Consider the following 26,940-nt stretch of genomic DNA (forward strand, 5'->3'; position numbering starts at 1 on the left):
CAAACAGTAAAGAAAGGAAGATCTAGTGGCGGTCATTCCCATTTTTGTCCGATGCGCGCCGCCGGCGACCTCAGCAAGGCGACCAGGAGCACCCATTGACAGCAGGCAGACGGTACAAAAAGGGTGGATAACAGTCATCGCCAATTTCGATTGCAGATACTGGTAACTATAGCGGCTGTGGTAAACCTTCTCATGCTAAACTTGCAAAGGAATTGGAAATGCTGTCGGATGTATCACTGCTGGTGTAGCACTGCAGTACCAGTCTGTCAGACAGGTGGCATTCAGTAGACAATACATGACAGTGACAAAGGTAGAACGCTTCATGGTTGCCGTTGCTATGGCGTCTTGACCAGGGCAATCCAGCGGGAACTCGGCGCGCGAAACTGGATTGTCTTGCCGTGCTTTCATGGAGGAGGATGGGTTGACAACATTTCCCAGAATCACTCGCGACACTGTATTTGGCCCCATACATTACATTCAGATCTCAACCCAGAATTTCCATATGAGCGGGGGGACTGCGGGAACTATGGATAGCTATGGGAAAGCTACCACAGGCAACGCTCCGGGAAATCGACGCTAACCTCGGTACATGGACGCCCACCGCCGAATTAATGTGCTTAGTGTAGCCGCGTGCACTTGACTTTATACAGTCTGTTTTAAAAAACCGGTTTCTGTAAAATCGGAATAATCCTGTAGTGTAGACATACCATTACTTCCTGCAAGGGAGAAGGGATGGGGTTAGCTGAGCTCAACTCTGCCTCAGGGCTATAAGGGGCAGTCAGCAACCCCTTCTGATCCTGCCAGGGTTTCAAGATGTTCACGTGGTATATTTGTAATTTTTTCCTCTTGTCCAGCTGCTGGATTTCATAGTTAATAGCTTCACCCGGTGGATCACTTCATGAGGCCCCAGCCATTGGGCGAGCAGTTTTGACTCCTCAGAGGGGAGTAACAGAAGAACCTTGTCCCCTGGTTCAAAGGCCATTTCCTGGCTCCCTGGTTGTATGCCTGCTCCTGTGACTTCTGTGTGTTGTGAAGATTCTTGCATACTAAGCCCCCTACCTTTTCAAGTTGGGTGCAGTCAGAGGATGTACTGCAGGGGAGACCTTATAATGGGGAAGGTGCCTGCTCCCAGCTCTCACACACCAGGTGCAGGACTCCCTGTGGCTGCCTCCCATAAAGCAGCTCAAATGCAGAAAACTTGGTTGATGATTGGTGAACTTCCCAGATTGTGAGTAGCAGAAGTCTCTCAGGGAAAATCTCCAAAGCATGCCCTTGAGGGTTCTGTTTAAATGTTTGACTAAGCCATCCATCTGAGAGTGATAAACGGACGTCTGAATCATCTCAGTGCCCAACAGGTTGCGGACTTGCTTAAGCAACTTTGATGTGACATTTGTGCCCTGGTCTGTCCAGATTTCTTGCGGGAGGTCCACCTGAGCAAAGACCTTGAATATCTCCACAGCAATGGTCTGAACTGTGATATTATGGAGGGGGATTGCTTCAGGGAAGTGGGTAGCAGAGTCCAGGATCACCAAAATGTATCTGAAACTCCTCTTGAGGGGTTCCACCAGTTCCACGGTTATCCTCTCAAAGAGTACCCCCACCATGCATGGTGGGAGTAGTGTGGCTTTCAGTGCTTACTGTGGAGTGATAAGCTGGGAGTCTGGAGAGAAGCTGCAAAAGTCTTTGACTTCCCAGTGAATTCCTGGACAAAAATAATGGGCCAAATTTTGGCCCAATGTCTTTTCATGGCCCAGTGCCCAGCAGCAGGGACATCATGAATGAACCTCACGACAGCTCGCTTGTGGCACCAGGGCACAAGCAACTGAGTCTGGGCCTCTTGACTTTGCGGGTCACAGTCAACCCAGTATAGGCAGTCCTCTTTTAGCTCAAACTGGGGGTACTCTGTTGCTGATCAAGGCTCTGTGACCCTTCCATTTATGCTGGCCAGTTGCTTGTGCGCTCAACTGAGCTTAGAGTCTTCTCACTAGTTTTGGCCAAAGTTGGCTCCCAAGTTTGGTGGATCCTCCCCATGTTGATGAACAGGGTCTGCCTTCTCATCAGGGCTGTCAAGCTTGGTGTCCTGGGCTCCCTCAAAGTCAGTGTTGGGATTACTATATGTCTCCCTCATTTCCTCGAGGGGGTCCCCCCTCAAACATGGGATCTGGTTTGTCTGGCTCAGGGTCTGTAGTGTGTAGAACCCTTGTGAATCCCTTACAATCACAGCTGCGGATGACTGTGTAGGCTAGGCCTACCATCGTGATTCTGATCTCGCTGTCCACGATCACCCGAGTGCTGGGGTAGGGCTTCACATCCCTGTCAATACACTGTAATTGGATGACTCCTCTCTGTGGATTTGGGGTGGTGATGAAGTCTTGCCAAGTGACTTTGACTACATCCCAAGTCTATGAGTATGGGGACCCATACCCTGTTAATCTCCATGGGAACCATCAGTTTGCCAGAGGTCTGTTTTCGAGCTTGAGCCTCTCCAGTCCAGCCTTGCCTAAAGTTGCAGTCCATTACCGGGCATTCTCTTGAAGCCCCTATAGAGTCCCATTGCCCCTGCATCTGGAACTCTCCCAACGAGCCTACACTGAGCCCCTCTGGTGCACCTGGCCCAGAGGGGCAGAATCCCAGGGTGTTACTGGGACAGGCTATGTGCTATATTAGGGTCAGGTGCAGCCTCACTGCTGAGTCTGTGTCCCGGGGGTGGGGGGCTGCAGGGTGATCTCCCACCTTCATGCAGCCAGTGGCCTGTGTTGCCCACTGCTATGCTGGAGCCTCTGCATTTACTTATTGACAAATAAAAGTTGCAGAATTTTAAAATATTGTGTGCAAGTTTGTTTTTTTTTGGCGCAGAATGCCCCCAGAAGTAATCTATTCGTACCTTTCTATTCATTATAGGTTCTTATACTGCCCTCATCATCTTAGTATCTGGGTACCTTCCAGTAATACATGAAGAGACATGATTGATATGTTACGTGTGATTTGTTTTCTCTTCCTCTCCCCGGGAGGAGAATTACATGTCCTGTTTGTTTTGGTAGGGTTATTTTTGTGTGTGTTTGTTTTTTAAATGTGCATACTGCTGTGTGTTTTTAAGTTAGAGAAGGCAGATCAAAGAAGGGCACCTTGCAGTTACAGCGGAAGGTGGTGAGGTTTATGATGCAGGTTTCTTCCTGATAAAATTAGATGCTGCAGTAAAATACTGTTGATTAATATATGCCAAAGTGTATGAGAGACAGAGATTTTAACTGCCAGTTAAACTCTAACATCACTTCTCTATTTCCTAACATCATTTCCTTTTATGCTGTACTTAAAACCACACAGAAACTGAATGCATCTTTCCTCAAACTACTTCTGGTTTGTTCCTTTGCAGGCAGACAGTAACAGTTGGTCTTGCTTGGAGATTTTGGCTATACTTGAAACAATATTCAGCCCACCCATCGCTACCCCTTTGCAAAATAATAGTTTGCAGTTATTTACATGTCATCTGTCACCATAGGAGCTGGACATCTTGAATAACATGATAAGAACACTTTAATCCCTACTGGGTGGCTGTAAGGGTGCGGACTCACCCCTGCGGCACCTTCTGCTGGTCTCTCAGGGAATTAGCTCAATTTCTAGCCTGGAGTGCCCTCTGCAGGCCGGTGATCCACCTTACCGCTTGCTGTTGGCCCTCTGAGTCCCTCCCTGGACCCGGTGCCCCTTTTGTCTGGGGTGCTGCCCCCTCGCAGTAACCCCTTTCTCTCAGGGTCTCCCCTCCCCGGGGATCCCCCACCCACTATCCCCACCTCACCTCAGTATATGGCTGCTGCCAGTCATTGTCTAGCCCCCGAACCTTGGGGCAGACTGCAGTATCAGCCTACTCATCACTGGCAAGATTGGTTTTGGACCTGCTGCCCTGGCCTACCCCTGGGCTGCCCTCTGCAACCCCCAGTATCTGTTAGCCCAATGCTAGGCCACAGCCTGGGCTTTCCAGGCTGGAGCTCCCCAGCTACTCTGCCTTTCCCCAGTCCTGCTCTACGTAGGTACCCTGTCTCTAGCTCCTTGTAGCCAGGCCCTTCTCCCTCTACAGGCAGAGGGAGGAGACTTTTTGAGCTCCTGGCTCACAGTCTTTTTATACAGGCCAGCTGTGGCCTGATTGGGGTGTGGCCCAGCTGCGGCTGCTTCCCCAGTCAGCCCAGCTTTTAGAGCTGCAGCCCTCTCCAGGGCTGCTTTTTAAACCCCTCAGGGCAGGAGCAGGTAACCACCCTGCTACATGGCCAAAACATGCTTTTTTATGATGGTGTAATGACAGTTAATTGGCTAGCACCCATCTCATCACAGCACTCTAAAACCAACGCTAATTAAACAGATGTTTGTTACCCTCATCCTTGAAGGGCAGCAAGCTGTACTCTCCAGTAAGAGGAGGTGAGTTCCATAGCTGAAGGTCTTCTACTGAGATACTCCTAAAACTGGGACTTCAGAGTCCTCTTCCCGGAACGGAAAGCAATCATGTCCCAAATGCACTTCTGAGCTGCAGTGAGTTTGTACGTATGGATGTGGATAATGGTAATTTGGTTTTGAAGGGAAAATTTTTCCGTATGAGGTAGGTCCAGCATATGGAATCCCTCCTGGAAAAAGTTCTTCATTTCATTAAAGCCCTCGTAGTGTTTGCTAGTAAGCCTTAGGCCTAGTTTACCCATGCAAACTGCATGTGCAATATTATATTTGCATTTGAGAAGTAAGGTTGTGGTGGTTCAAAATACTAGCATTGTAACAAAATGTTTTTGGAGTTACCGTATTTTTTATGCATTTTAAAGAAAAGGGGCTCCGTTGTCTATGGGGAGAAATTTAGCACAGAGTATCAAACAAAGTAGCCATGGAGGTTACAGAAAACCTCAGGGCCAGCTTGCAATACCCTAGTTGCACTGAACAGTGTTTTACAGCAAGAGCAATCCCACTGAAGTCAATTACATTACTTTTGGAATAACACACTACTCAGAGTGAGAGGGAGGACCTCAGTATCTCAGGAATACAAGATCAATTAACATGGAAATGGGAGCAAATGCAGAGTGGTACATTTTTAGTTTGTGGTATGCAGGGAGTTAGCAGTGCAACTCACATTAATATTTCAAGAATATCGCCACTTGCCATACCAAAATTCATCCTAGATTCAGTATGTTCTCTAATGATTAATAAGCTGGTTAATTGTGTGGTGTACTTGTGCAAAAGTGATTGAGAAATCCGTGAATTCCACTTAGAACTTGACTTTTTTAAAGCTCATTGGCATACATTTCCAGTGAAAATGAACTAGTTGGATTCACTATGTATTCTTTCTATATTGCTGACTGTTAGAAATACATTACACATAAGAGCAAGCACAAACCATACAATAGACATGACAGTTTAAACTCACTACATAATGTACATTTTTTTAAAAACTGTGCTTATTTTCCCCTCCCCAGATTAACTAGCATTCAGGCTACTGAGTGCCAGAAGGTTTTTCACACAGCATATTTGTAAGCCGGTGCGTTCGGGCCTCGCCCCTCAGGTGCGACGGGGAGCCAGGGCAACTCCAGCACGGCGATCGGACGGCTCACGCTCCGCTCTTGTAGTTGTGGGCTGTGTAAACAAAAGTCTCTCAGCCCTGGCCCTTAGACAGGGCAGGCTGCAAACAGTCAGGCCCAGCTGGGGCTGAGCAAACAGAGTCTGTGGCCCCAAGCCCTCAGGCAGGGCGGGCAGCACACAGTCAGGCTCAGCTGGAGGCTGAGCAAACAGAGTCTTTAGCCCAAGCCCTCAGGCAGGGCTGTGCAACAAACAGTTAGGGGGCTCTGGCCCTTTGGGGCAGGGCAGAGCAACAAACAGTCAGAGAGCTCTGGCCCTTTGGGGCAGGGCAGAGCAACAAACAGGCTCCTAGGACCCTTTGGGGCAGGTCAGAGCAGCGCAACACACGTACGCTTTGGTGAAGGGGATAGCTGCCACCCAGTTACGGGTAGCAGGGGACCACAGGCCCACCCAAACTCCTCTGCTTCTACGCCCGGGGCCCTGATAGCGCTATGCGCCGCTAAGGCGGTCATGGGGATCTCACCTCCGAAAACACACTGACTGCGTGATCAGTAGGACCGTGCCAATACAAGGACAACCATAGGCTCGGAGCCTCTGCGGCCATGACGTATCAGCTGCCCCACGGGCTCTTCCAATCCCCTTCTCCGGACCATGGTCCTTCCTCGGACGCTTCGTTGGCGGTCCCAGACCATGGCTCCTCGGAACAACCAGGCAGGCAGTAGAGTCCTGGCTCTCGTGCGGGCACAGGGATCTTCAGGCTGGGGTCCTCGGGTACCTGGCGCGGGCAGGTCCGCCAAGCGCTCCTCGATAGTGGGCCCACAGGAGCTAGCTCCGCCAAGCGCTCCTCTGGGATAGTGGGCCCAGGGCAGCTCCGGCCAGCGCTCCTCTGGGATAGTGGGTACCTGTCACTGAGATTAAGTGCTGTCAGCGTTGTCTCCCTGCAATGCTCTCTGTGCTGATGCTTTGTGCTACTGCCTTGTCCGGCGTGTGTGATATCGAACACGTTACCGAGTCCTCCCTTCAGCAGTCAGCACCGACACGGTTCGTATTCTGTAGTTGTTCTCCTGTACAGCCTGCGCTACTTATTGAATTATTTCCTGTGCACCTGCCTCCTTGGACCGTTGGCGGTGTAATGGTTAGTCAATAGGATTTATATCGCCTTACCATGGGATCAACAGTCCAGATGTATCAATGAGTGAATAAGGTTGCTTCCTTAACTGCCACGAGACGAGTCTGGATGCCTGGGGGCTCTATTGTTGTTATGTTTCGAAAATGCCACTTCTTTATAAGGGGATCGTCGGGACGGGGTGAAACGACAGGGGCGAAAGTTCAGAGATATGATGTGGAGTGAAGTTAATAACGCCAAGAGTAAGACGGTTACTGTGTATTACAAAGAGAAATACTATTGAGTGCTCTTTTATGCCACATGAGTTTTTTTTATAGATGTGTTGCACAATAATAAACAATATGAAGACTGAATTCTCCATATTAGAGTGAAAAGTGTGAGTAGAGTGCCTTCATGAGCGACAATAGCAATTCGAATGTTGATAAATATGTACAGGAGTGAATTAAATAAAGAAGTATTAAAGTGCTCGAAATTATTAATAATGATCTAATTGTCTGTATTGTGTTCGAAGTGGACTTAGATATGGATATAGACAGCGATTATAAATTATGTAATGAAGGATGTTTAGCAGGTTATCCAAGGAAGGTGGCTATTTTCCGAGCCCAAGTATGTATCAGGTATTGTGTCAGCTAAATTGCAACCGATTTGATGAAAGACCAGTTGCTCAACTATGAATTAGGACTAGTGGTATGTTATATCAAACATCAAATCGTAATGTGTGACTATGCCTAAGGATATCAAGCTCTAGTACCCCTACTATGAACGTGTGGCGGATGGCAGCTCTGTCTGGGAAAGAAATAAGTTAAATATACAAAAATGCCCGGATCCTTCTTTAAAATGAAAAGTTTCTCTAGAGTGGATTCTGGCAGTTAAAGGCGTCAGTAAGGCTACTTCGAGTAACCAGGCAAACTGCGGTTGGAAACCTGTAGCAAAGAACAGAATTATCAGACGTTAGAAGAATGATATGGTGTGAGATTTGGTTTGGTCGCGATGTCAACACAGCTTTTTGAAAAGGGAAATTGTCCCTCATTGAATCTGACAGGCCCACAGGAACAGCGTACGCGTCACCCTTCCTCTTTCATGAATCGACGTACGAGACTGTTTTACATCTGTGATGACAAGTGCCTGACCTCAAATGAAATTCAGAGTTTTTAACTATATGTACCAGATTTACTTGCAAATTACAGGTTTGAGTTTTTCAAATGGGGTTTTCAATTGGGGGTCCTCGGGGTACCTGGCGCGGGGCAGGTCCGGCCAGCGCTCCTCTGGATAGTGGGCCCAGGGCAGCTCCGGCCAGCGCTCCTCTGGATAGTGGGCCCAGGGCAGCTCCGGCCAGCGCTCCTCTGGATAGTGGGCCTGAGGTAGGCTAGGCTGAGCGGGAGCTCGGGCCTTCACGTCCATCCTCCTCAGCAGTCAGCACTCAACTGAGCTCTGAGCCCTGGCTCTTATACTTCCTGTCCCGCCCCTTGACTTCCGGGGGGCGGGAACAGGCGGTAGTGGCTCTGCCCACGAAGGTGCCTGCTCTGGCTCGTTCCCCTCAGGTGCAACGGGGAGCCAGGGCAACTCCTTACAATATTAAAGCAAGTAAACTTTCTTTTGTTGGACAGAAACCTAGACAATAAGTTTTTTATGTTTTTGCACAATAATAAACTTGCTGAACCAAGTAAAGAGAGTGATTCTTGACAAAGCTTCAAGATTATAAAATACAAATATTAAAGTGTATATAATATTAAAGTGTGCATGACACTTAATTTATTTAGAACTGGTCATTTACCAGGTGCTATTCACCCAAGAGTTCTGAAGAAACTCAAATATGAAATTGCAGAGCTATGGTATGTAACCTATTGCTTAAATCAGCCTCTGTACCCAATGACCGGTGGATTGCTAATATAATGCCAATTTTTAAAAAAGGCTCTAGAGTGGATTCTGGCAGTTACAGGTCAGTAAGGCTGACTTCAGTACCAGGCAAACTGGTTGAAACTGTAGCAAAGAACAGAATTATCAGACGCATAGAAGAATAGGATATGTTGGGGAAGAGTCAACACAGCTTTTGAAAAGGGAAATTGTACCTCATGAATCTGAACAGGCCACAGAACCTCACCCACCCACTCCTGTAATAGACCCCTAACCTTTGACTGAGTTACTGAAGTACTCAAATCATGGTTTAAAGACTTCAAGTTACAGAAAATTCACTAATTTAAACCTGCAAGTGACCCAAGCCCCATGTTGCAGAAGAAGGCAAAAATCTGCTGGGTTCCTTGCCAGTCTGGAGAAATTCCTTCCCAACCCCAAATATGACAATCAGTTTTGACCCTGAGCATGTGGGCAAGATCCACCAACCAGACACCTAAGAAGGTTTAAATGGGATTTAAAATGATACATAGGATGGTGAAGGCCTTTCACGTACAGGTGAATTGAACCCTTAATGGATTGTATAAAGGAACGCCCTGAGCCACTGGGGTAAAACTGTCCTTTACTGTTCAAGAGTGGAGGGTGAAGAGTGGCCATCTTCACTTTGCTTTTGATCACTATAATATTCAGAGGGGCCTTGTTTTTTAAGGAAGACAGAAAAATATATTGGCTTTAATCCAATGTAGAGAAGTGATTATTCCATAAGCAATGATAATTTATGCACAGGATAGGAACTAACAGTAAACAGTATGGCCAATCCCAAGTATTCAAAAATCGTGAGTCAGGCCCAAAAGAATCATATTTTAAAGAGGAATTTTTGTGGTCTCTTTTTGTCTTCTGGTTTTTGCACCTTTAGGGTGTACTCAGGTGCCACTTACAAGCTTTTCTCCTTAAGCTTGAGTGCTAGAATTTTTTTTTTAAATGAGAACTGAGAGTTGACTTAGAGGCGGGTCTTCAAGCAGAACTCCAGCTGTCATTTGATTGGTTATTTATAACAATCATGAACTTACAGCAGGAAGATTTAATATGTACAGCAAACATAGTGTCAGTGGGCTGAGTCCATCAAACTTTATTTCTCATGAGAACCCGCAGATGGCATTGTGTGGCAGCAGAAAAAATCAGTATGCTGAATGAAGTAAATTTATTTCATGAGTATTTACTTGTGGGTGGAAAGTACTCATAAAAATTCCTGTTTAAGAAATTCTTATTTATGCTTTATCGATATGATCCAATGGCTATTGAAACCAATAGGCATTCCATTGACTTTATAACACCAAGGACCTGAGCCAGTGTCCATTAGACAAGTATCTGCCTTCTGACTCCACTAATAGAAAGATGAAAGAACAAGAAAAATCTGAGTTCCAGTGTCCTTGTATGTGACACACTTGGGATAATGCAGCAGCTTAATGCAGCAGCTATTCTTCTAAGGTTTAATTACAATGGTAAGGTACTACTTATGTCATTGCCCATTTTATTATAATACATAAAACATGGGGTTAAACTTAAAAGGAAACATTATAGTATAGTGCTGATATCATCACACCATCATATATTTTATGAACATAAATATATCACTGTAAAGTCAATATAACAATAAAACAATTTTTTTTAATGCAAACTACTATTTCATTCTAGTAGAACAAGGTATGAATCTGTAACTTGAAATGTAAAGAAGAAATAGTATTTATAACGTAAAAATGCTCACTTAAATATAATAAAAATGATTGTCAGAACTGGTAATTCCCACCCCTTCCCCTCCCCACCCCTAAACTCCAAATGACTGTGCTTGTAAATAGATCCTGAAAGTATACGTTCATTAAAAATTGCAGAGAGAAACTCAAGGAAACGAATACAGACTTTGATGAAATAATGTCACTGAAAGTGTTTCAAATTGTGGTCTCACTTATAACTACTTTCAGCTTAGAATCATTACAGAGAAAAGTGTGGTTTGGAAGTCACTTGCATTCAGCTCTGCTATAGAGCTGGTTGGGAATTTTTCAATAAAATGTTTTTAATAAAAAAAAAATGCTGATTGATTAAAATGGAAATTGTTCACAAAACAGGGTCAGTTTTGATGATCCTCCTGACTTAAAAAGCTTCTGGGGAATTTTTTTTCAAAATTTTGATATTTTAGAAATGAAGAATTTGGGTTTTCACTTTTGAAATAGCTTTTTATTTTGAAATTTAAGCTAAATGTGATTGACAAAGCTTAAAAAAAAAAGTCAGAATCACAGTGGAACATTTGAATTGACGCAAATTGGAAAACTTTGTGACTTCCGTCCAAATTTGGGATGGGAAAAATTTTTGAATTCTCAAAAATAGTCATGGGATGGGAAAATCATTTATCATCCAGCTCTACTCAGCTACCTTATTACCAGATATTCTCACTGTTGCTGAAAAACAATTTCCTATTCCAGTTGGAGTAAGCAGAGGCAGTACAACCACTTAATAGCTTGAGGGTGCTTGATATTGTGAGGTGAGAACTATATCCAAGTGTTTGATTCTCTGGTGAAAGAATGAATTTCTCCTGTGATGGGAGACTAGGGCCTTTGGTTTAAAAAATGCCTAGGCCAGAGTCTTTCCCCACCCCTCCTTGCCCCAGGATACGCCTATTACTATACTGTAATGCTGAATATATTGAAACGTTTTTATTTTGCCCCTGCATTCTGATTTGTTGTTGTCAAGAGAACTCAACCAAATGCCCACAACAAGCTTGTCAGGATAAGGAGGGGGTTAGAAGTTAGTTTGTTGGTGTATGGGTGCTCGGATGGTAGAAGCCTATACGAACAGAGGACTTCATATTCGGTGCAAGCAAAGAGAGAAAACACTTGAATATATCTTCATCCTCAGGAGGGTACAGCCTGTTGCCTCAGTAATTACATCTTGGGCTAAGAAACTCTTTGCCCTTGAGGTATTTTGGTATTTGAGGCTGCCATGTTTGTGGTTGATCTGTCAATGAGGAGTTCTGAGAGTTGTAGCAGAGAGACTTGCATAATCACATATGGTTATTTTCAGTCTGAATTCCCCTATAATATAAAAATAAAAGGAGAACAAGGAAAGAAACAAGTCTCTAGGGAAAAGCAGTATGCTTCCTCTAACATCTTGACACATAACATGGCAGCAGACCAATAAATACTTAAAAGTGCAGTTCACAGAAAACAAAGCTCACTTACATAGCCACGTACACCATAGAAAAAAATATTCTAGAAAAATATGTGGGCCACGTCCTGGGTGCACTTTAGCAGCATTTTCTGCTCCTGGGGAGATCAGGAAGGAACAAAGATAGCCTTATCCCACCTTTCTGCCTCCCAGCATATTAAATGGTAACATTTGTGAAATCAAAAATTAATTATAAACACTTGTGTGTGTTTTCTGTTTAATAAGTATAGCTTTGGCTTTGGTATTCCCTTCATAAATGGTGAAAATTATTATTACTACTATTTATGGGCTATGGGCTCCTTTATGCGAAGTGCTGTGCAAACGTAGAGGCAGGCACAATTCATGCCCCAAAGAGTCACAGCCAATAAGGTATCATTTAAGGAACTCATATTATTCTCCTGCAAAGTGCAGTAACTGTCCAGCTCACGCTTAATGTTTTGTTAGCTTAGTGCTTAGTTTTTGCTGTGTTGTTCTATGAAGCTTCCACACTGAGTACTTTAAAAGCTTAACTTTTAGTATACAGTATCTGAATTTTTGCAGCCTCTTTGCTCAAATTAATAATCTAGCCTTATTATCATTCTTGTTGACTGCCGCTGGAACATCTCAATGTCCGTTCTGTACAAGGCTGCCAGATACTTATTGGAGTATTGTAAGTGTCTTAAGGGAAGTAGATTAACTTACTCCTCTTTGTTTATTTACAGCCATATGTTGGTGTTGATGTTCCACGATTCTGTCTCACACTCAGATCCGCTCTATGTGTTTGTGTAATATATGGGCCTCAGTTTCCACGGGCTGTGCAGCCAGTTTAGGATGCAACTGTGCAACTTGATTCAAATTCACAATGAAACTCATTGGGTGCAAACTCATACAAAACAGAAACAATAATGCTTGCTGAATCTTCTGGAACCTGAAAACTTTGAGTTCTGCACATCACTGGTTGAGTTTTTTTGAAACCCCCAAACCCTGACATCTTACTGGCCGGATTTTTTGGACTCTGATTTTGTTTGTGAATTGGGACTAAGTTACATTACGTTTGGTTCAGCGAAGCAGTTAGGTATGCTTTAATGTGAACATCTTTTTAAGAGGTTTCCCTGAGGTATTTTCTCTATTGCACACAATAATAACTGGGCTTCATATATTGGTTTTCATTAGAAGATGACAGTTACTGGCTTAGTCAATAGGGGAGAAGCGGTAGCTGTGATAAATCTTGATTTTAGTAAGGCTTTTGACACAGTCACACATAGCATTCTCATAAGCAAACTAGGGACTGATGATCGAGATGAAATTACTATAAGGTAGGTGTGCAGCTAGTTGAAAGACTCTTCTCAAAGGGTACTTAGCAATGGTTTGCTGTCAAATAGGGAGGATGCATCTAGTGGGGTATCACAGGGGTCAGTCCTGGATCTGGTACTATTCAATATGTTCATTAATGACTTGGATAAAGGAGTGAAAAGTATGCTTATACAATCTGCGGACGACACCAAGCTGGGAGGGGTTGCAAGCATTTTGGAGGACAGGATTTGAATTGAGAATGACCTTGCCAAATTGGAGAATTTGTCTGTACTCAACAAGATGAAATTCAGTAAAGATAAGTGCAAAGTACTGAACTTTAGGAATGAAAAATCAAATGCACGGTTACAATATAGGAAATAACTAGCTAGATGGTAGTAGTGCTGGAACGGGTCTGCGGGTTATAGTGGTTCAGAGATTGAATATGAATCAACAATGTGATGCAGTTGTGAAAAAAGACTAATAACATTGTGGGGTGTATTCACAGAAGTGTCATATGTAAGGCCTCAGCTGGAGTACTTTGTCCACTTCTGGACACCACAGTTTAAAAAGGTGTGGAGAAAACAGCGAGAATTCAGAGCATAGCAACAAAATGATTAAACGGTTAGACAACTTGACCTACCAGGAAAGGTTAAAAACACTGGGCATGTTTCGTCTTGAGAAAAGAAGACTGAGGGGGGGCTTGATAACAGTCTTCATTATGGTACGAGCTGCTTAAAAGAGGATGGTGAACAATTTTTCTTCATGTCCACTGAAGGTGGGACAAGAAGTAATGGGCTTTATCTGCAGCAAGGGAGATTTGGGTTAGATATTAGGAAAAACTTTCCATCTCTTTAATTAAACTAATTGAATACTAAATAAATGGAGATCAGCCAAATATAAATCCTGTTTGTAGTAGACTGAGGGCTTGTCTACAATATTGCTTAAGTTGATCTAACTTATGTCGCTCAGGGGTGAAAAAAGCTACTCCCCTGAACTACAGAAGATACATGAACTTAAAGCAGTGTCCACAGTTCACTATGACGCTCTCCTGCTGACATAGCTTCCACCTCTCATTGAGGTGGAGTAATTATGCGTCAGCATAGCGCGTCTTCACCAGATGTGCTACTGTGGTGCAGCTACACCAATGTAGTGTGGCAGTGTAGGCTAGCCGTTAGTTAGACTATCATTTTAACAAACAAGTTTAAGATAAATATAGACCTAACAAGAAGCTGACCTTCAAATTATGATTTGGATGTTTCTCCCCTTTCATATTTTTAAGTAATGACAGTCTGACCATTTTTGCTCAATACAAGAGTGGAAAAATCATTGGGTTTGATTCTCCATATTGCAGCAATATCACAAGGGCTACTTTGCACAGCCTATATCTGTGCAGTGTCAGGGTAAAAACACTACCATTTGGATTTACATTCACTTTACACAGACTTAGCCCTGCTCTACACTACGAATTTAGGTAGAATTTAGCAGCATTAGATCGATTTACTCATCCATACAACAAAGCCATTTTTGTCGACTTAAAGGGCTCTTAAAATCGATTTCTGTACTCCTCGCCAATGAGGGGATTAGCACTAAAATCGACCCCGCTGGGTTGAATTTGGGGTAGTGTGGACTCTATTCGATGATATTGGCCTCCAGGAGCTATCCCAGAGAGCTCCATTGTGACCACTCTGGACAGCACTCTTAACTCAGATGGACTGGCCAGGTAGACAGGAAAAGCCCCGCAAACTTTTGAATTTCATTTCCTGTTTGGCCACTGTGGCGAGCTGATCAGCACAGGTGACCATGCAGAGCTCATCAGCATAGATGACCATGGAGTCCCAGAATCGCAGAAGAGCTCCAGCGTGGACTGAACAGGAGGTACTGGATCTGATCGCTGTATGGGGAGATGAATCCATTCTAAAAGACAAAATGATTAAGCGCAGCCAAACACCAGGGCAGTTAGAAGAGCACAGCAGGGTGCGCTGCGCATAAGAGAAGTTTTGAAAATCAGTTTCATGAGTGGCCAGGCTACGGTGTGAAAGTTCTGTTTGTTTGTCCTTGATGAAAACCCCCCCCCTTGGTTTACTCTACTTCCCTGTAAGCCAACTGCCTTCCCCTTCCCCCTTTGATCTCCACTTGCAGAGGCAATAAAGTCATTGTTTCAAATTCATGTAGTCTTTATTAATTCATTACACAAATAGGGAGATAACTGCAAGGTAGCCTGGGAGGGGTGGGGGAGGAGGGAAGCACGGGTTGGGGTAGTTGTAGGGACCCCCCTAGAATGGCATGCAGCTCATCATAGAAGCAAGATGTCTGGGGCTCTGATTGGGACCGACCGTTTGCCTCTCTGGTTCTTTAGAAGGCTTGCCTGATATTCCAGGCAGGACTGAATCTCCATTAGACAAAACTTAAAGAAGGGAATGACCTGGAGTCACTCCCATTTATGTCCAGGTGCTCCCGACCGACCTCACAGAGGCTGGCCAGGAGCACCCATGTCTGCCCAGACGCCACCAACCGACCTCACTGAGGCCGGCCAGGAGGGACCAGAAGACAGCAGCAGATGGTACAATACAGCTGCTACTTGTCTTTGCTAACTTGCAAAGGCAAGGAGCTACTGCTGTGTAGCACTGTAGTACCGCATCTGCCAGCAGAACCCAGGTGATGTACAGTGACAGTGAGCTGAGCGGGCTCCATTCATGCCGTGGTATGTCGTCTGCACGGGTAACCCAGGAAAAAAGGCGAGAAATGATTTTTTGACGTTGATTTCAGGGGGGAGGCCTGACAACATGTACCCAGAACCACCTGCAACAGTGTTTTTGCCCCATCAGGCATTGCGAGCTCAACCAAGAATTCCAGTGCATAGCGGAGACTGTGGGGACTGTGGAATAGCTACCCACAGTGCAATACTCCAAATGTCAATGCTATCCTCGGTACTGTGATGCACTCCGCTGACTTAATGGTCTTAAGTGGGAACACACACAATTGACTCTATCAAATTGATTTCTAAAAAAATCAACTTATATTAAATCGACCTAATTTTGTAGTGTAGACATACCCTTAGAGACACATCTATTAGACAAAAGCCATGCATAAACTTAGGGAAGGGCCAGCCCTAGTCAAATGCGGAGTGCAGTCTCATCAACCTCAAACATTCAGGAATCATTAGTCAACCCACCAGAATCATGGGTTTATCTTAAACTTCACGAGATCTTAGAAGACAACAAATTTTTGACTCTGTATTTGCCTTTAATTTTTTTTCATTGAGTCTTCAGTGTTCATGTTGTCAAGCTTTTCTCTGCAACAAGGGCTAAAAATGTACTTTTATTTTAAATGAAAACTACAATTCTCATGACATCAGGAGCTGAGGGCTGCAAGAAAAAGAGCAAATATTGTGAGATTTGCAATAAAATCATGAGTTGTCAATATGCAGTGAGCAGCTCAGCTGCCCCAGGCTTTGAGGGCCCCTGAATTCCAGGGGTCAGACCCTCAGAGCACATGGCATAGTCAGTTCTGGCTGGCTCTGAAATCTCTTCACCCATTCTCTTTCTCGGAGTAGAGAGAAGAAGCAGTGTGGCGCAGTCCAAGCTGAAGAAACTCACTCCCTGCATCCTAGTGGTCCACTGCTCTGCTCACGTAGTTCAGACAGTACAGGGAAAGGGATTGGCAGATGACAGTATGCACTGTTCCACAGTCTCTGAGCATGCTTAATGTATTTAACCAGTGGTTCTGAAACCTTAATTTGTGGCTAACCCAAGTCACTCCTGATGGTCAGCAAAAGGAGAAGCTTTGTGAACCAAATAGTGGGAGATTGGGCAGGGATTTGAGAAGGATGTTGCTCCATGAAAGGGGCTTTTGCTAAGTGATCCACAGCAGGATGTTGGTGTGAATCATTATCTGATGTGACTAAATAATTTTCTATATGGTAAGTTAATTTATCTCATAACACATAGTAACAGAGATTGTACCACAGTCTTTCTAAGTTTAAACACATTGAAATATAATGATGAACTTGGTCCACAAAATCCTAGTACATCTTTATGCTGTTTATTTCCATCAGTGGTATTTTTGGAATTAAAAGTTGGGTATTGAGATATGTGGGAATGGCTCCTAATTTATTCTGTTTTTTTTTTTTCCTGACTTGACTTTAGTCATATTTTGAAACCATTCTGATTGTTGTGATATATAAGACCTGACTCTTGGTCGTATTAATGGTTATTAATATTTAATAGGTATTCATTTTATTGTCATGAATATCTTATAGGAAAGGTTTTTCTGCTAGTTAAAAGCTTATGTAGCCATGCCAAACCTTCAACCCCATATGGAGATATACCTATCTCAGAGAGCTGGAAAATATCCTGAAGGGTCATTGAGTCCAGCCCCCTGCCTTCACTAGCAGGACCAAGTACTGATTTTGCTCCAGATCCCTAAGTGGCCCCCTCAAGGATTGAACTCACAGCCCTGGGTTTAGCAGGCCGATACTCAAACCATGGAGCTATCCCTCCCCCCACACGATAGTCTATAACTATTTTGTAGGACAGTAATTATGTCTGAGAGGTACTAGTGCCATGCAACTTCGTTGGAGTCTAACACATAAAAAAAACCAAATAAGTAACCTTATCTCAGTTATGTCTCCCTCCTTTCAGAGGGAGAGGGGGAACTCTTTGCCATGAGTGTTGAAATGTGCATATGTGTTGGACTTCAAGAATGTGACTTTTTTTCCTTCCCCTCCATTCCTCTGATAAGTATTTTGTTTCAAACAAGCTTAAAAGTCTCAATATTTTTTGTTGACGGGCTCATGCTCTTATGTGCTGTTGGCAAAAAGGGCTTTTCATTCTTTGGTTACTTACTATTAAGTGTTTTTTTCCTTCCATCTGGCAGAGTCTCAAAGTGAAAACGAAGATTACAAATGCTATTGTGGGCAGAGTGCTGAATATCTGAGTTACTGCAGACATTCTTATCCCATTTGTGTTAAATTTGACTATTGTCAGATAGAATTTGCATGTACAAATTATTTGACCGTTTCACGCTATTAAGCTCTCTTGTACGATTATATACATTGGGGTAATGCTACTATTCAAAAATAAATACTGTTGCAAGAAGAAAAATTGCAGCCAACTTTATTGGACGCTTAAAATCTTAGGACAGGACTTGGTGCTGCTTCCAGTCTCTTTTCAAGAAGAGAGTAAATGCAGTTTAAAGCAACTACTTTCAACTCAGTTTAGACTGATATTTTTAAATCATGGATTGACCTTGAACTCCATAAACCAGGGCAAAACAAGTGCAAAGACCGTGTTTAAATTAATCCTAGTTAGGCCCTGCATCTTAAGTTTTACAGTCAAAGTTGGCTAAAACCCATAAGGGTTAATGAACACTCTTTGGGGGACTGCAAAACAGCTTTTCACACTACCCTGCCCACTCTCCCAGATGTAACTAATTCTTGTCCACTCTCATCATGCCACTATACGTAAAGCCAACAATAGGATTTTAGGGAGGATCAGTGAGGTAACTCTTTAGAGGAATTGATTCTTTACTCCGTCACCTTGAGCCTTCTGCTGAAAGAGAGAAGGAGCCCAAAAGTTTGTGCTGGGGTCGCTATATAGCTGCCAATATTTTGTGCAGGTACTAAACAAGTGGCCTTTTTCTTTTAGGTTACAGACACCAAGAATCAACTGGAGGCACAGAGGCTCTGTACCTCTGTACCATCCTTGGCGTATGACATCTGATGTTGTCCATCAGAGTCTAAATAGCCTGATTCAATACCAGTGCCATGCTGTTGTAACCGCGCTGACTTCCATGGAGTTTATGTCAACATCAGATTAGAGTAACTTACTGATGAACTGGCCCTTTGATTTAAAAATTAGCTTTCCTTATGTCTTGAAAGAAATAGCTAAGCATGACGATGCAGATTTTGGTGCATGAGTAGGCCAGCCAGGCACTAGAGGAAGCTTACATTAACTAAAATGTCGTGAGGAAATAATCCTCCTTAAGTGGAGTGGAAGGACAGACATCAACCTTTAGTAAATAAAAAGGTGAAAAATGAGCAGAGAACTGTTGAACGAAACCTTCTAGTATGGCATTAAACCAGAGTAAAAATGTACTATTACCGCATTTGACAATGTCTTTTTAAAATGGAGAAGAAAAACCTTTTGAAAGTCAGGAAAATAGCTTTTAATTGGAAGAATAGCTGTCAATTAAAAAAAAACTTGGTTCTTACTATGCAATTCTTGAGTACAAGATGAATACTACTCATATTGAACATAAAGCGGTGCACAGAACTCACAAGAAGGTTGTAATTCAGTGGATGCATAGTACAGTACAAACATCATAAACCACAAGGACTTAGCTCTAGAGACTTAAAAATGTTAGCAATGTCTCTGTAATTGAAATAGGCGCTTCAGAAACTTGTAATATATGCAGGATAAATTTCAGAAGCTTTTAGGCTTTAGGTTGTTTGAAGAAAGGCAGAGGGTACATTAGATGAGGAGGAAGATTAGTGTGGATACAATGTCTAATGATTAGTTTGTTCTCTTTAAAAATGATATTTTTCAGGAATTTGAAGCAAACTCACATTGTTCAAAAATAGTATAGAGTGGTTCTCTAAAATATAAACAGATTCAAAGCTGCACAACTCAGGGTGCTTTTTGACCAAGTGACAGTAATACCTGCCTTGTGCCTGCAGACAAGACCTCCTTCATATGGAAAAAGTCTCTACCCCTTTCCTCCATCCTCTGATTCCTGCATAAATAAAACCCAGCTCTTCGGTTATGTTCTGCAAGCAAAGTTCAGCCTTGATACGGGGACGCACATTTGTATCGACTCCAATGACTTGCCCTGCTTAATCCTCCTCTGAATCTACTGTTGCCTGCAGTCTTGTGATATTTGGAGGTTTTAAATGTCACTTGATTTTTGGATTTCTGCCTTCCAGCTTGAGAATTTTTCCTGATTCAAAATGTCCATCTCTTCCAATGGGGCTGAAACCAAGGAAAGATGGCTGCCATTTTCATACAGTCCTGGCATGTAGACGTGAGGCTGTCTAACAGAGATGGGCCCCATTCTCATTGTTTTTAAAGGGGGTTGAAACTATGATACCCCAAGGAGAAACCTACAGATGTGGCCTGACAGAACCCAGTGTGCGAATACAAGGTATTATGTGGAGCACAAGACTGAAGAGGTGAATGGAGAGACTGAGGGAACAATGTAGAGGGAGAAGGGAGAGGAGGAAGCCTAAGGGGGCTCATGAAAATGTATGGGATGAGAGGGAGACTAAAGAAGAGGCTAAGGAGGGTGTAGAGGATAATTACATGGGAAGGAGATGGACAGGGATAGAAAAGTTACTCCACTACCCCTGGTATTTTGAAAGAGTAAGCAGAGTCCTCCTCCAAGCAGTCAGCAGGGAGGTGTGTATTTTCCATGTGCATTTTAGCTTTAACTGTGAACCTGAAATGATTACACATGCTGTCATAAACAGATAGCTAAGGGTTAATGTTTCTTTTACCTGTAAAGGGTTAACAAAAGGAACCACACACCTGACCAGAGGACCAATTAGGAAACCGGATTTTTCAAAGCTCAGGGAGGGAAGTTTGGGTTGGTCTTTTGTCTCGTCTGGTGCTCTCTCGGCTATGAGAGTGATTTCTATCTCAGGTTTCTAATCTTCATGCCAAGTGTAGTACAAAAGGTAGAAGACAATAGGTTTTATACGTTTTTGTATTTACATGTGTGTAGTTTGCTGGAATGTTTAAATTGTAATCTTTGGATAAGGCTGTTTATTCATTTTTTTTAAGCAATTGACCCTGTAATATGGTCAACTTGATCAGAGATCATTTTATGTCTTTTTCTTTCTTTTATATAAAGCTTCTTTTTAAGACCTGTTGGATTTTTCCTAGTTAGAACTCACCAGGGAATGGTGGGGGAGGAAGGAAACAGGGGGAGGGGAAAATCTCTTTGTAAGTTGCAAAGCTACTTTGCAGGACTCTGACTGAGGGTGAAAGAAACTTGATCTCTCTATGTTTGCATTTCAAGGACTTGAAATAGGGTATCGTCCAGGGCATCCAGGAGGGGAAGCCTGGGGAGGAAATAAAGAGGAGACAAGGGGAGGGGGTTATTTCCCTTTGTTGTAGACTCAGGGCATCTGAGTCTTGGGGTCCCCCAGGGAAGGTTTTGGGGAGACCAGAGTGCGCCAGACACTGGGAATTCTGGCTGGTGGCAGCGCTATGAGATCTAAGCTGGTAATTAAGCTTGGAGGGTTCATGCAGGCACCCACATTTTGGACGCTAAGGTTCAGAATTGGGACTTATGCTTATAACACATGCCCTGGGAACGAGCAGGCTTTCTAGAGACACTCAAAAGGCATACCAGAGAAACAAGATGGGTGAGGTAATACCTTTTATTGGATCAGCTGCTGTTGATGAGAGAGACATTCCTTGTCCTCTCTGATGTCGTGGGATGCACACGACTACCACAACACTGCAAACATCCAAAAGCATATGACAAGTATGTTTTTAAATTATTTTTTAAATCTCATGATTTTTGGATGTCTGACAATACATTGGCAATACCAGAATTTGGCTTGGAGTAAGGAGCAGAAGCTCTTTGATAATAGCTTTCTGTTGATGTCTGTCTGTCCTCAGTCTGAAGGATCAAATTTAGTTTAACAAGCTATTTAGTCTGGAAGTCTAAATGTGTGGTACATTTTATATCTTTGCTTTATATTTAGCCTTATTTTTATTCCCCCCCCCGCCATGTAATTGTATTCCTTCCCTTCCTCCACTCTTGGCTCTATTGCCAATGATCCATAATTTGTTTTGGCTTTGTTTTGCTCCACTTGAGTTATGGCTCAGCTTGTGTGGGAGGGTGACACAAAGATAGATGCACAGTTCATTTGTGGTGCCAGATTCTGAGGCCAACCTGGCATTGGGCTGGTTCTTGAGGTGAGCAAGAGCAAGTGATATGCTATAACTTATGCCCAGCTGCTTTGGCCCCAAGTGGTTGTTCTGGCAGCTGAGAAGAGCTGAACCTCTTCTTGGCCATGCCCCTGACCAGCCCCTACATGTGATGTGGCTGACTGGGAATTTCCCAGTGGCCGGTTCAGCTGGCTTTATTTTACAGTCCTTTTATAGATGCAGAGCCAATGTAAAGATCAGAGGCTAGAATTGGGTCGTCTGCAAGGATATCTTTAAATAGACTTCCTTTCCCCTGTAAGGGGACTGTTGGCTCCTTACTAACACTCAGTGGGGTTTTTTTGATTGGCTAGCTCCCAGTACCAAAAGAAAGGGGAAGTGTTGATGGGAAATCAGGACCCTGAGACTGACAATCACCAGGGGGACTGGGGAGAGGCCAATGCTTCAGGTCAGCCTGACTGAAAGGGCAGGCAGGCCAATGAGGGAGTGAAGAGGCCAGGGGTGTCCCATCCTCTGTGGGAGCTGGAGCTGCCAGAGACAGAGTGGGGATGAGCTAAGAAGAGAGAAGGGACCTGAGCTGAGCTGAGCTGGGGAGCAGAGCTCTGCCAGCCAGAGAGAACCAGAAAAGCATCAAGGAAGCAGGTCAGTGCTGGGAGGGGAGCTGCAGCAACCAGAGCCAGAGGGGCCAGAAAAAGCAGCTCTAGGGCTGGAGGCAGAGTGGAGCTGGAGCTGGGGCTGGAGCAATCTGGAGCTAGGTGTGATGAGCAGCTGAGGAGAGCGAGGGAGGACCCTGGGCAGCGGGCCCAGCACAAGGAGATGTCCCCAGCCAATACACCTTGCAGGCCAGACTTGGGCCTGGGTGGGAGGGGCGGAAGGGATCATAACCCTGACAGAGGAGCTGATACTGGGAAGAAGGGCCCTGCCACCTAGAGCCTGAAGGCATGTGGCCATTGCTAGAGCAAGTGTCCAACTCACGGCATCCCTGCAGCACAGCCAGGGCCTGAAAGGAGGCCTGGGATGTGTGAGGAGCAGACTGTGAACTTCCCCTACATTCCAAAGATGCTAGTTGTGATGTCCCCGTGCCACAGAGCGGGGTGACATGTTTTCTTTTAATCTTTCCCATTTTTTCCTTATCTTTTTTTAAATTGATTGCTGTTTAATAAACTGTATTTGCTTTGAACTGTATGTAATGATCAGTGGCTCAAGGGAAGCATCCAGCACAGAGAGCACCCCAGAGTGGGGACACCCTAGTCCAGGGGTCGGCATGTGAGCAGCTTTTTACTGCTGACAGCTGGGGTCCCTGCCACTGGCCCTGCTCAGCCCACTGCTGGCCTGGGTGAACGGAACCCCTGGCAGCGTCTGAGTGGGGCCAGTGGCTGGGAATCCGGCTGGTAGGAGCCAGCGGACGAAACCCCCAACCTGCAGCGGACTGAGCGGCTCAGCTTGCTGCTGGTCTGAGGTTCCAGCTGCCAGCCCCTTGTCAGCCAGGGTCCTGGCCATCAGCCCCGCTCAGCCCACTGCTGCTGGCCTGGAATATCAGCCGCTGGCCCCGCTCACCTCGCTGCTGGTCTGGAGTTCCAGCCACCCAGCCCCCTGCTAACCAGGGTCCAGGCCTCTGGCCCTGCTCAGCCCTCCTGCCAGCCTGGAGTACTGGCAGCCAGCCCAGGGGTCTGCTTCTGGTCTGGTCCCAGCACTCAGCAGCCCTTATAAAAAATTATGCTACAGTTAGCGTAAAAACTTGAAAACTTTCTTTGTATATTACAGTAATCGTTAAAACATGTATAATGTTAATAAATGCATAGGTTTGATTAAAGAAAGTAGTTGTTCTTATGTGCCTGTGCATAATTTGTGTTTTTGATGATTTACCTTCTAAAAAAATCTCCCATGTCTCGGACCCCCAGAAAGAGCATCTGGCACTCCAGGTTAAGAACCGCTGCACTAAACTGATAAAATCTGCATTTTAATTTAATTTTAAATGAAGCTTCTTAAACATTTTAAAAAGCTTGTTTACTTTACAACAATAGTTTAGTTATATAATATAGACTTATAAAGAGAGACCTTCTAAAAACGTTAAAATGTTTTACCGGCATGCAAAACCTTAAATTAGAGTGAATAAGTGAAGACTTGGCACACCAATTCTGAAAGGTTGCCAACCCCGACCCTAGCCCCTGGCCTAAATGGCCACGACAACGTTGGGGACCAAGCCCCTTAGGAATTCTGGGCTCAACCTTATCAGGGTTACAAGGACTCTGCCACTCAGGAGACTGGAAAGGGAGCCCTCAAGGTCAGGCAGGCCTCTGGGTAAAGGAAGTAAGAGTGAGGACTCAGATCCTTTTGCTAGCCTATTTCACCGGGGTAGTGTATAAGCCAGAAAAGTTCCTCACAATAGCGGGACCATTCCTCCACTTACACCCTGACATGTCTGTCTTTGCAGATGAAACTGACCAAGGCTTGCACTTTGGCACTGTCCCTAGTGCCTTCTGCAGTGATCAGGGCCGGCTCCAGGCACCAGCCGAGCAAGCTCGTGCTTGGGGTGACAGATTCTATGGGGCAGCATTCTGCTCCATCCTAGGGTGGCACAGCAGGTTGTGGGGGGTTTTTTGGTTCCCCGATCCGGCTGCCCTGTAGGGGGTGGAGGAGGGGAGCACCCTGCAGCAAACTTGGCAGGGCAGCCCGTGTCCTTCCCTCCCAGCCAAGCGGCACAGAGCCCTCCCGGCAAGCAGTGTGGTGGTCAGGGCCGTGTGGTGAGTGCCCTGCTGAAACCCTGGCAGCCCCCCTTCTCTCTCTCTCCCCGCTCCCTCCCCCGCCCTCACATTAGACTGGGCACGCACTCTGCAGCACAGGGAGTCCCCCTACACCCTGACTCCGGCTGCCCTGAGGGATTCCCCCCCTCCCCACGCTTTGCTGCTCTGGCTGCACCGTTTTTTTTCCCCTGCTTTCCTGCTCCATCCGCCCCTGCCTCCTCCCCCTTTTTTTTTTTTTTTTTTTGCTTGGGGTGGCAAAAAAGCCCTGTCAGTGATGATAATCTTAGTTGGTTTTACTTTTTCCTTATTGCCATCACAGCAAAAACACTACTATGCAGAAATAGAGCCTTGATTAGTTTCTTCTGCAATTTCCCTTTTTGTTGGAATTGAGACCGAAAAGAGGAGTTCTGAAAGGAAAAGAAAAGGGAGAAAAGAAAACATGATGGTGGGAGAACTCCTTAAAGAGAAATGGAAGAAGAAGAGGAATGAGAACAAAAAGGTGCAGTGCTGATCCTAAAACCGTAATCCTTTTCAACATGGGTAATTTTGACATCAAATTGTGTGGCCATGTGAGTCAATATTGGGCTACTAGAACTTTCTGGTTTCTGCTACAGTGGAATAGACTGATTCTGTTGTGCTCTCACCTGTTTTCTTATGAGTGCTCTCTATCTGTTTGTCAAGGTTCCTTCCCCACTCTGAACTTTAGGGTACAGATGTAGGGACAAGCATGGACACTTCTAAGCTTAATTACTAGCTTAGATCTGGTATCACTGCCACCACCCCCAAGTACCCCTTTTTTACCTGGGTAGTCTTGAGGGACTTCACAAATTCCCTGATGAACACAGATCCAAACCCCTTGGATCTTAAAACAGGGAGAAATTAACCATCCCCCCTCCTTTCCCCCACCAATNTGGGTTCCCCAGGGAAGGTTTTGGGGGAACAGAAAGTGTGCCAGACACTAAATTCTGGCTGCTGGCAGTGTACCAGATTTAAGCTAGTATTTAAGTTTAAAAGTGTTCATGCAGGTCCCCACTTTTTGTACCCTAAAGTTCAAAGTGGGGAAAAAACCTTGACAGATACTTCAACTTCAGCTATGCTATTTACGTAGCTGAAGTTGCATATCTTAGATCGATCCCCCCCCAGTGTAGACCAGCCCTATAAGTCCTGCAGATTTTTGTCCTCACTTGGTGTTCAGCTGGATGGAGTGCAGTGAATGAGTCACATTGCCCAACCTGGATGCTGAATGGAGCTGAGGTCCAGAGAACATACCTCATTGCTATCCCTCCTGTGCACTGAAGGCCTTATTTACACCAATCTGAAAGACTTCAGTATAGTTACACCTGATATTCACTATGGTAACTGCAAACAGAATTTGGCTCAAAACAGACCTTTTGCATCGGTAACTGTGCCCTCTCCATCTTGTGCACTGAATGGCAAAAGGATCCTGCAGAAATAATAGTCTGGGATCATGCAATTAAGACTTCGATAATGCATAAGCACAAAGTGGAAACAAGGTAGTGTGGCAACTTTGTCTGAGGCATTATCTGACCTTTCATTGCTTACTGATCTCTTAACTTACTAATTGTAATATTTTTCATAAGAAAAAACACTAAATACCACAGAAATCCCACCACCTAGATCTATTTGCTAGAAAGCACCAGAAGTCTCTGTCTCACTCAATCTTCATAGATCATAAAGCCAGAAGGGACCATGATTTTGCTTAAGAAAGAAAAGGTAAAGAGGTGTGGGTAGGAAGTTTGATCATGGGTTCTTGACTGTAGCCAAAGTATAACATGGTCCAATGGAAGCTAAAGCTAGACAAACTCAGACTGGAAATAATGTGTATGTTTTTAACAGTGAGGGTAATTTACCATTGGAACAACTTACCAAGGGCAGTGGTGGATTCTTCATCTCTGATGATTTATTAAATCAAAATGGAATGTGTTTTTCTAAAAGATATGTTCTGGTTCAAACAGGAGTTGATTGAAGAAGTCATGTGGCTTGTGCTATACAGTAGGTCAGAGCAGATGATTGCAATTGTCCATACTGGCTTTATAATCTATGTACTACACAGCTTTGTAAATATGGTTTGGGGAAGTATATGCCTAACAATGATTGATATTTTGATATATAAAATACATATTGTGACAGACCCAGGCCAGTGGAGTACAGGAGTCTGGTAGAGGGCAAATATTCCGGTCACTGGATGAGTAGTTTTCTGTCCCCTGTGTGACTAGAGCAGGGGCTGCACTAGAGTAATCAGGAACCTGCTAGAACCAATTAAGGCAGA

At 44.4% G+C, this 26,940-nt stretch overlaps 1 protein-coding gene across 6 annotated transcripts in view; it reads left to right on the forward strand.

Annotated features, from left to right (window-relative positions):
• The window catches only part of PIR (pirin), a 111,247-nt gene that overhangs the window by 16,227 nt on the left and 68,080 nt on the right, over nucleotides 1–26,940 (forward strand). The gene's annotated exons all lie outside the window — the stretch shown is intronic.

The sequence above is a fragment of the Chelonoidis abingdonii genome, chromosome 1 (assembly GCF_003597395.2).
Source record: "Chelonoidis abingdonii isolate Lonesome George chromosome 1, CheloAbing_2.0, whole genome shotgun sequence".
NCBI lineage: Eukaryota > Metazoa > Chordata > Testudines > Testudinidae > Chelonoidis > Chelonoidis abingdonii.